Genomic DNA, 11,081 nt, shown 5'->3' with positions numbered 1-11,081 from the left:
CCTTAGGGAACTAAAGAAGCTCTCTTTAATAGTTAGAGGTCTTTGACAGTCTTCACTCTGCTGTGGGGTTTGCTTTAAATAAATTGAGAGCAGGTGAAAGTTATAGAGATCCAAAATTATTAAATAATTCTATAATGTATTACTTATATATATGCAGCTTATGAATAGAAACTAAACCTTTATTTTTAATTTTGGGATTAAAAATATTTGAAAAAAATATTTTAAATTGCGCATTAAATCTCTGTTGACACCCAGCACCTAGATCTTGGTTTTTAATACCATTCTTCAATGAAAGGAACCAGGGACCCTTAGAGAAATGACTGAATCTAGAGCTGGGTCATGAAATATACAAGATGAACCTGGAGCATCTAGTTGTATCAGGATAGAAGGAAGTAATCATAAAGATTTTAAAAAACCACAATAGTGGTTTTATATTAAAGAGATGCAAGAGACATTCAAAAGTACTCCCAATGGCCAAAGCTGGAAAAATTAATTAACAAAATAAGTAAAACAATATTGAATTGTAAACGAAAGTATAAAATAAATATTCATAAATCTATACTGATATAATTAATTAGTTAGTTAATAAGGGAGAGTACATATATCACCCATGCAAAAGAATTCTACACAACTTAAGTAGCTACTTCACTTTTAAAGAGGGGCAATGTAATGCCCCCTCAAGTCTGGGCTTCATAGAAACTTTCTTTTAGAGAGTATAGTATAGAAAGTAAGAAAACAAAAGAATAACTTCACGTGGAAAAACCAGAGAAACATGACATCAAGCTAGGTAATCAGGGTTAACAGATGATAAGTAGTAAGTCCTACTGATACTTTGTACCATTGTTATGATGTGATGAAAGTGGTACTTGGCCTCTATGGTCTTCTTTTCTAAAACACATTTCTCCTGTGTAATCATGAGAAAACATCAGGAAAACTGAAGTTGAAAGTCATTCTACAAAATATCTGATCAGTAATCCTCAAAATTCAAGGTCATCAAAAACAAGGAAAGTCTGAGAAAATGTCACAATTAAGATGGGCCTAAGGAGACATGACAATTAAATATAATATATCCTAGATAGGATTTTGGAAGCAAAAATGGATAATAGGGAAAACTCAAGGAAATCTGAATAAAATATGAACTTTAGTTAATAACAGTGACTTGAATTGGCTAATTAATTGCAACAAATGCACTATACTAATGTAAGATTAATAATAGGGAAAATCAAGTATAAGATATTATCTTCATAATAATTCTATAACTCTAAAATGGTTCTAAAAGCTTTTTTAAAGTACTTTGGGTGAATGATACATGTATATTTTAATATGCTTTCATAATGCATGCAATTATAAAGTTTGTGAATATACATATCATATTTATTTTTTTAGAAAAGAAAAAGAACTTTAAAATACCTCTATTGATACTTTCTTTATATTTGAATATTTTATTGACCTCAGTGAGATTTCCTGGTTTAAAAATAGCATGACTTTGTATCTAGCTTTTGTTGTTGTTCGTTTTTATAGAACAAATTTTATAATTAAACTATAGATTAAATAAATTGGCTTTTTCAGCAGTGAACAGATATATAATATCCATTAACTCCTTAGATTTTTGACAATAGTCTGGGTACAACTGGCAATCTTTGTAATAATAAGATTATTAATTCTTGCAGTAAATAATTTCAAAGTGGATTTCTTTTTCATTAGAAGGATATTCATTGATATCAGAAGACCGTGCACAAGAGTGTTTCTTACTTGTTTTTATTGTTTATTTCTTCCAAATACTAAAGAATTTAAAGCCTTTTTCAATGTGAAACAGATTAATAATTTGGAAAAAATCTGCTTAGTACTTAACAACTTGTGTGATATTTATGTCTCATACATAAGTGTATATATGTGTATCATATGTGTGTAATATTTATAAATTCAAATATCATGTTCTTTCTAGTAACACAGTTACAAAATATTAACTGATAGAGACCTTAAAGATTACTCCAATTTGCTTATTTACCCAGATGAGAAAACTTAAGGCAACAGAGGGTAATTATATTTAGGTAAGGTGACTGAAACTACAACCCAGTCTTTCTTAATTAACAGTTCTGTGTTCCTTCCTCCCCATACCACAAAACCAGTTAACAGAGCAGTATTAACCAGACTGGTGGAAAAATTATGTGTGGAAGATGTTAAATAGAAGAATATTATATCACCAAACATAAGCGAAAAGCATACATATTTTTCTGACAAGTACACTGATTTGACTAGCATTGCTTTGTAGTCTAAATTTCTATAGATTTTTTTTTATACATTTATTATTAAAAATGACCCAAACTTCTGCTCTCGATTTCTCATGATTGATTCCCACTCAATCAAGATAGATCTTAAGGAGATTCATGAAGGGAGTTTATAAATTATTTTATAACAGTGGATGACGTTGTCAAGTAATAATCTAACTTTAATAGAAAATGTATTTGCCAAACTTCCTAACCATCCTGTAAAATGTGAATAATTCTTGTTTGACTTCTTTTGTTTGTTTCTTCTTCCTTTTATTATTATTTTTTTTTAACACCTACTTGAAGTCTTCCTTGCATTTCTCTCCTCTACTCAATAGTGCCTTCAAAAATCACCAGGGGGGTGAAAAACCAAGGACTAAAAATTTTACATAGTTGAGATTTTAGAAAACAAAGGAATCTCAGCTATAAATTATTTCAACTGGAGAATCAACTTAGTGAGAGAACTTAATGGATGTCCAAGAACCTAAACCTGCAAGATTGAGATTGGGAACCTGTGTTCAACGCCAAGTGCAGCGCTCTTTCTGAACATCGGCGTTACCTCTAGGTAATTTATAATGAGTATTAAAATCCCCTCTCTTACAACCCCACTTCACATATACGCATCCACACAAACACATATACACAGATATCAAACAGCAACAGCTGTGATATTTTCTTCCAGACTGTTTAGAAATAATTTACGCAGATGCCAATTTTATATTTATAGTCATGTAGTTTAATACCTAGAATAGACATATGAATGCATTCTTTAGATGGCTGCCAAATTTGTATATGTGCTGTTTCTGTGTGTTATTTGGAATATGTTATTCTTACATTACATTAAAAGATCTATAGTTGACAGATGTACTTTGCAAAATATCAGGTCCCTTGATAACTTTTCACTGTTATCTACTTTCAAAATTGGTCTTAGTCATTTAATGGGGGATTGATTCACAATTCTTTAGAGTGTATAAATTTGCTATTTAAGTAAATTTACTTAAAATATTAGCAGTCTACAAAACACCACAGCATTTAATTAAAATAATTATATTCCAATTTTCAATGTTTCCCAACCTTATTTGGTAGTAAAAGAGTTCTAGAAGGGCATACCTGATATGCTATTTTTTTTTATTCTGTGTGCATGTGTGGGCGGAGCGGGGGGAGGGCAGGATTGTCTATGTGTATGTGTTCTCTAACAACAAACAATGAAAGAAAACCCTCAGTAGAGATATTTAGTCTATTTAGTTAAATAGACTAAAATGTTGAGAAATGTATCTGAGAGTTCTTAATTTTTTCCTTAATTCTTACAGTTATAGTTTGTGGAGACAGGCCAAAAGCTCATGTGGAGGGAGTATTCCATTTGCCTATAAAACATCAAGAAGATACAATTAATCTGAGTCAGCTAAAAAGTCTGACTCATGCATTCTGAGCTGATTTGTCTTATCCTAGCACCACATTTTTTTCTTTAGAAGAATATTTTATAATGAACTGAAATCATAAAGGGTGAGATAATTTGAAAGAAGAGATTTTGATATCACCTTCTGCCTAATAGAACTTTTGAGATGCATTTTCATCAAAACCCCACCTAAATAGGTACATATTTTAATATTTGGCTGTTTTTATTGTAAATGTGATAAAAAAGTATTACTAGCATATTATATTTTGCTTTTTATGAGCTGTGTACTCCCTTCCCTAATCTCATGCAATTAAATCACATCTCTGAGACTTCTGAAGATAGATTAAAATTTGGCACAATTTTAACATCTTTTTATACCTTAGTTATCATGGTCATTTTAGTAGTTATGAAGGGGAAAGGGTATGGCTTTGCCTACAAGATACCTAAGAGACTCATAAATTTGTAGGTATAAAAGAAAAAAGTCACTCACATTGGTTCATATCTTCATGTCTAACACATACAATATACACATTTCTAAAGGATTGTGATTTATATATCATGTAAAAATTACATTAGAAATCAAGTTAATTGTAGTGAATAATTCTTGATTTGGGGTTGAGTCTTATGTTTATAATACACGTCAAATTTTTCATATTTAATAACAATCTTTAATTTCATTTCTTAAAGAGAGGGATATATACCCCTGCCCAAAGATTTTACCCATTCTACTAGACGGGCCTATAATTTAATCTTAATTCGGTTACAAAATATTTGTATGATGTGAGCAAGATTTTTAACTTCGTAGAGACTTACTTTTTTTCTTTACTATAGAACTGACAGGATTGTTGTGATTGTTAAATTAAACAGTGTACATAAAAGGCTGGTACAGTAAAGACTTGTAATTAAGTATCTTAGCAAATGACAGCTGTTCTCTAGAGAAATAATTTTGCCATCATAATGACATTTTTGGTTAGAATGCTTATTATTGGAAATACATCTAGATACTGTAAGCAGTTTGAGAACAGGGCCACATCAGCACAAGCTGAATTAAACTGAATTACTTTTATTAAACATTTATATAATATTTGTTAGATTTTGCAAGATTCTTCCATTTGAAAGATAGTAAATGTTTTTCATTTATAGTGCAAATAAAATTCATGCTTGATACAATTGTTAATTAGATTTAATATTAAAAGACAATCGAAATAGGTTTGTGACTAAAGTTCCACACATCGATGAGAAAAGAAGAAATAAATAAATTATGAGGATGTTAAAGAATAGAAGCTGTCCGCAGAAGAATATGCCAAGGTCTCAAATTGTTTAGATATCCTAGTCTTATTTGAAAATGATCTGTAGATTTTATAGATATATAGAATATTTCCACTGTGCTTATATTTGGACAGGACAACTTGGTCTAATTTCAGTGATGCCTCTATATTTGGATCTTCTTCAGAGTGAATGGATGACTCAAAACACTTAATCATATGATTGGCACTAGAAGATTCTAAAAGAATTTACAGGACTATTTGTGGTTCATGCTGGTGGTTACTCAATGCCTGTATTCATAGCCTGGATACAGGGAACTGATTAAATAATTAAACCATAGTAAACATATTCTGTGGGATTGATACAGATTAAATTTTTCTTGTAATAAATTTTATACTTTTATAAAATCAGGAATATAAATGAGTTTTACTTTTAAAAAAACTGGAATTCTTTCTATCTTCATGCAGAATATGAACCGTAAAAGCATGTATTACATTTTAAAAAATATGCCTGAGACATAGTTTTTTTACAGTGATTTTTTTAAAACCCGAAGTTCAAATCCATCTTGACTCAAAGATAAATGGTAGTAGTGATTAATGAATATGAGAAGAACATTAGGTGAGAAATCAAGCCACCCTCAATGTGATTTCAGAAAGTTACATAATCTCGATTAATTCATCAGAGTCAATAGTTTGGACCAGCCTTATTAATCTAACATCTTTATTTTATCCATAGAGTTGATTTGACTATTTGGGACTGGCTTTTGCTCTTCAGATTTATAAATGATATGTGGGGTAAAAAACCTCAAACTTCAAATTATTTATTTATATTGAAAAATTAGGGAACTATATTTATCACTCTAGACTACTACGGTGTAAACTTTCTCCTACACTGAGAAGAAATGAACACTTCTCAGTTTCCCAAACACTTTTCATCTACTAATGATATCTACTCTTAAAAATAATCCTCTCCCTTCCAGGAAGTCCATGATAGATACTAAAAACGATCAGAAGTATATGTCTCCTTGAATCTCGAATAATACCACAAGAGGCTTCAGAGTATACCATGGACTTTGATGCAAGAACCGACGGTGAAGAAAGGTGTGCCTCCGCACTCTCCATCTGACTTCAAGGAGTTGGTTAATCACTGGATCATGCACATACATACATGCACACATTTGGTGCCAAGAGGTTAAATAGGATAGTTTAGATTTATTACAAATTACAAATCATTGCCTTGATGCATAGTTTACAATGATTTAAAGGTATTTATTGTTCATTTTCAAATATTACTTTGATATTTTACACTATTACTCTGAGCATACCTTAAAGAGGAATGTAGTAGAATTGTAAAGTCTATAATCCCTGAAATGATTAAAAAGTGTGTGTGTGTGTGACAATGGGACAATGCAAATATTACAAAAAATAAGAAGTCTATGTCAAGATAAAATTATATTTAAGAATTATACTTCTATACATTTTTTAATCTCTTAAATTAAAAAAAAAATACTTTGCCTCCTTAAATTAAAAAAAAAAAAAAAAACTTTGCCTAAAAATTTTCACGAAGAAGAGAAAATATTTCTACTGAATCCAGGTTACTAGACTATAGTCAAAATCTGAGCCATAATTTTTTATCATTTTATGGCTTAGATCCATAGAAAATAGTTTATTTAAAAACAAATATTCATCTGTAGTTAACAGATTTTTCTGATGAATCTGCTAGTTCTGGCTTTGTAAAAAGCTCTGATCTATAGAATAACTCAGTTAAAAGTCTCAAAATATTTTCTTAGCATTACAGAAACCAGAGTGAAGGCAATAATAGTATACTATATCCTTTATACCTTTCTTAAAAAAATATTATTACATAATTCGATTATTTGCTTTTGCTCAATATTAAGTTTATATAACTTGTATTCTTTATTCAAAGTTTTGATATAAAAACTTATATGAAGTGGAAAAGAATGCAAGATCCAGAAGTGGCAAATGAATGTCCTCATAGCCCAGATATAATACAAAGATCACTTTCTGAGTCTAAGTTTAGTTTTCTTTATTAAAGATCATAATTTCTATACTATCAGTGTATTGCAATCTCTCATTTAAGCACAGGTAATTTTAGTAAACAAAAATTAAGTTTACATATTACTACAGATATTTATTTAGTCATTTAAATCAAAGAAATTATCAAAATTTGAGATTCCTCAACATTACAGCTTTCCTCATATCACCTCTATTCTTGAATGGTCATCCTAATTATGTAGATCCAATGAAGGACAAAAGGCATTACAGAAACCAGAGTGAAGGCAATAATAGTACATATTTGAAACATTAAACTGGAAAAATATATATACACAAAAAGTGAAAAAAAAATTATACAGTAGTATGTTTGAAAGCTAAATGAGTGTTCTCTATACATATTCTCACAGGTAATAATTATGAGCATTTGTGCTTTCAGATTTTCAACATCAAAAATTAAAATATTAGAGATTTTGGGTATTTTGGTAGATGATGAATATGTAGAAGTAATAAGAAGTATGAGGATTTGTAGGTTAAGAAAGGAAAATTTCAGTATGAATTTTGAAGTCACCAATATCAACCAATGCAATACAAAGATTACATTTTATTCATTGTCTTTGAAAGGCTCACTCTAGTGAGAATACAAATAAAATCAAGAAAATACTTAAATAGATGATAAGTGCAATAATAGGCATTCATAAAGCTCTGTAAGAGCACATGGGGGGGGTGTCTTTGGAAGTTGAGGAGATGTTTCAAAGATATTTGTGCTGAGTCTAGATAAAATATGGAGGAATTAAGAATGTGAGAGTGCTGTATCCCATAAACTATACAGAGTATTATTCCAAGGCAAAAATGTGCCTTTAGTTGTGACTGCAGTATAAAGTACATGTTTGAGGACAGCTTAGGAGTGGAGTTAGCTACAAAGGTCATATCATGAAAGATTGTGTACACAAAATTTGAGATTTTACTGAATTTGAGATTTTACTGAATGTGATAGAATATATTTTAATAGAATTTGAGGTGTTACTGATTGTGGTAGGGAAGTTTTCGGCAGAGTTACATTTGAATTTCAGAAAGATTACTCTTACCCTAATCAGATGAATGGATTAGGGAGTTATACCTGGAGCAGGGCTGTTAGATGGATTTCGTAGTAAGTTAAGCAAAAAAATGATAAGGATCTGAATTAAGGTAAATTTGAGAAATATGCAGAAAGGAGATTAAAGAGATATTAAGGATATCAAGTGAGCTGAATTGGTTAAAGATGACTCCCCAGAAATGTAGTGGAGAATGGAGATTCTAGGTGATGGTGGCATTTTTCAAACAAGAAATATAGGACGATCGAATTGGAAGGAAGATGGTGAATTCAGTTTTAAAAATATTGTTGAGGTGGAAGACCCTATAAAATATTTAGGTAAAGATATTTGGTAGAAAATTAGAAATCTAGAGCTCAGGAAAGAAATTAGGATTAACTATCAATTAAAAACTGTGTTTCATATAAAGTTACCTCCTAGATCTTTCCCAGTATTATCCATTACCAGCTAGGACGCTCTCCACTCTGATGATTTTTTTCAGTTAACAAATTTTTCCTTTGTTTCATTGATTTGATTCTACTCTATCTTTTACTGATTTTTCAAGACTCCAATAATTATGCCTAGTTATAGATACTCACTCTAGACTACTGTTGTGATTTTCTGTAAGATATATAAAAAAAGAACTACTGAAAGAAATAAAAGAGAAAATTTTATTATCAACACAACCAATATTCCATGGTTAAACAAAGATTTAAATTTAGGTCAATAAGTATTTATAGAATGATTTTATATGTTTTTAAATGCTGAATATAAAGAAAAAATGTAGTTTTTTGGTCCTCGAAGAGTACACAGTTTAATAGACATTTACAAGTAGACTGCTGACTTGCATTTTGGATATATAAATGCAAAAAAAAAAAAGTGTGAAAAGTATCCAAGTGAAGCCCCCCAAAAAAGCATTGATTAACTTTGTCTCTGGATAGAGTTCACTTAAAAATGGAATTGACACATTATGATTTTAATTATTTTATGCATTTCTAATAATTTTATTTAAACATTTAAAAATACAACTAAAGAAAAAGACATATTTCTTAGAAATGTCCTATAAATTGTCTTAATGTTCATTAGCAAATCATTAGAGAAAGTGAAGTTTAATATTTATCTACATAGAATATTGATCATTGTAATTTTGCTATAGAATATGAAAAATGCATTCATTGAAACATATTTCTTAGATTGTTTTAAAATTCCACATTAAATTTTATCAGCATTCTCCTGCTTCACCAAATGGAATACTCACAATGTATATTATAGCCATATGGCTTTTCTCTCATCTCAGGAATAATGGTTCACATGGGATTTCATTATAAAAATATAAAGAATTGGCTACAGACTACATGATTTCTCAGAACCACACCTAACTATGATATAATACAATGAGATTTAAGAAGAAAGCAGCCAAGTTATTTTTTATAAAAAATACTAAAATAAGAAACCTTTTATTCCAAAGAAAGATTCTATTTTATTTTTACATAGAAACATTCTTTTCTTTTGAAAGATTCTTTTCTCTAGAAAGTTGGCATAATTGTTAGTATTTGAAAATTAATTATAAAATACTTTTTGTGGAAACATATATAAAGGACTTTTTTTATACTCTTTGGTTTTATAAAATCCAATAAGGTAATCTGTGTCTCAAGTCTATAAGAAAATGATCAAATACTGAGATTGGCTACACAGTGCCTTTAATTTAATTCTCAGTACAGTTCCCTATTATAGTTGCAAGAAGTATCATTTTTGTACCATTAATTTTATATAGGATAATACCAAAACACAATGCTATTATGATACACATCAGAGGTGTCATACTTCAAATATGATGCTAAATATAGTTATATTAAGGAAAATGATTAATTGTAAAAATTATTCATTCTATTTAAATGTTATTTCAGCTATTCAACTTTGTGCTAGAATGTTTAATAAAAAATTACTTTGTTTTTTACAAAGCCCTTTTATATTTTCTTAAAATCCCAAAAGAATCTCAAGCATTTATTCTACTTATATTTAACAAATAAATAAATACATGAATACAGAAATAAATGTAATGATATACACTCAGAATCAGTTTCTAAGAAACATAATGAATGTTGTTTTTTTTTTTTGACTAATCACCATCACTGGAAATAAGCAAAAAAGTTATTTTATCTTCATATTATTATAACTTTCATATCCTTAAATCAGCTTCGATAATTCTATACAGGTTTACAATTGGAGACAGATGGTTCTGGATATCTGGCAATTGATTGTATGATTTCGTAAACAGATAATATCAACTTAACAGAAATTATAGTACAATCTTTCGTTAGGATTTCAGAAACTCTGCCCCTAAACCGGTTTACGTAGATCAAATTTAATGTGGGAGAGGGCATTTAATCTTGCAAAGAACACAGTGAAGAGGAAAAAGCTACTGCCAAAACAGATTTGCATGTAAACTATTATATGGATTGTATCTTGCCTGTTTTTTCACGCCATGAAGTCCTTGTAAAATAAGGATACTAATAGCATCTATATAATAGAGTTGCTGTGAACAGTGCTTGCTTCATAGGTAGGTGCTATATAAGTAACAACTACTATTACTGTTGCCCCTTTTCTCTGTTATTTTCCTCTGATAGTTCCTTGGAACTCCAAATTATTCCCACTCTATTATGTAAAGCAATTAAACTGTTTATCCAGGTTGTGTATCTCTCTTCTTTTTTCTGTAGTATTATGAATATCTTCTGATATAATACACTTTGCTGAGATTACCTAATTAATTACTAGACTATAAGACCCACAAAGACATGAAATGTGACTGTCTTGTTTATAGTTGTGTGTCAAATATCTAGCACTGATCTGTTACTTAGTAAACATTTACATAAAGAAGAGAGAGAGGAAGGCAGGTAGGAAGGCTAATAATTCCAGCTATTAATTCATCCCTTAAATTCAACTATCCAATCCCTCATTTACTTAATTGTAATTTTTCTATAATCCACTTTAACTATAGGTCCAAAGACCATGTTTTTCATCCTTGAGGCCAGATATGTATCAAAATTCATTCATTCATATTCTTTCTCTC

Source organism: Pteropus alecto, unplaced genomic scaffold (genome assembly GCF_000325575.1).
Source record: "Pteropus alecto unplaced genomic scaffold, ASM32557v1 scaffold69, whole genome shotgun sequence".
NCBI classification, from domain to species: domain Eukaryota; kingdom Metazoa; phylum Chordata; class Mammalia; order Chiroptera; family Pteropodidae; genus Pteropus; species Pteropus alecto.
Note: the sequence above shows the minus strand (reverse complement) of the source record.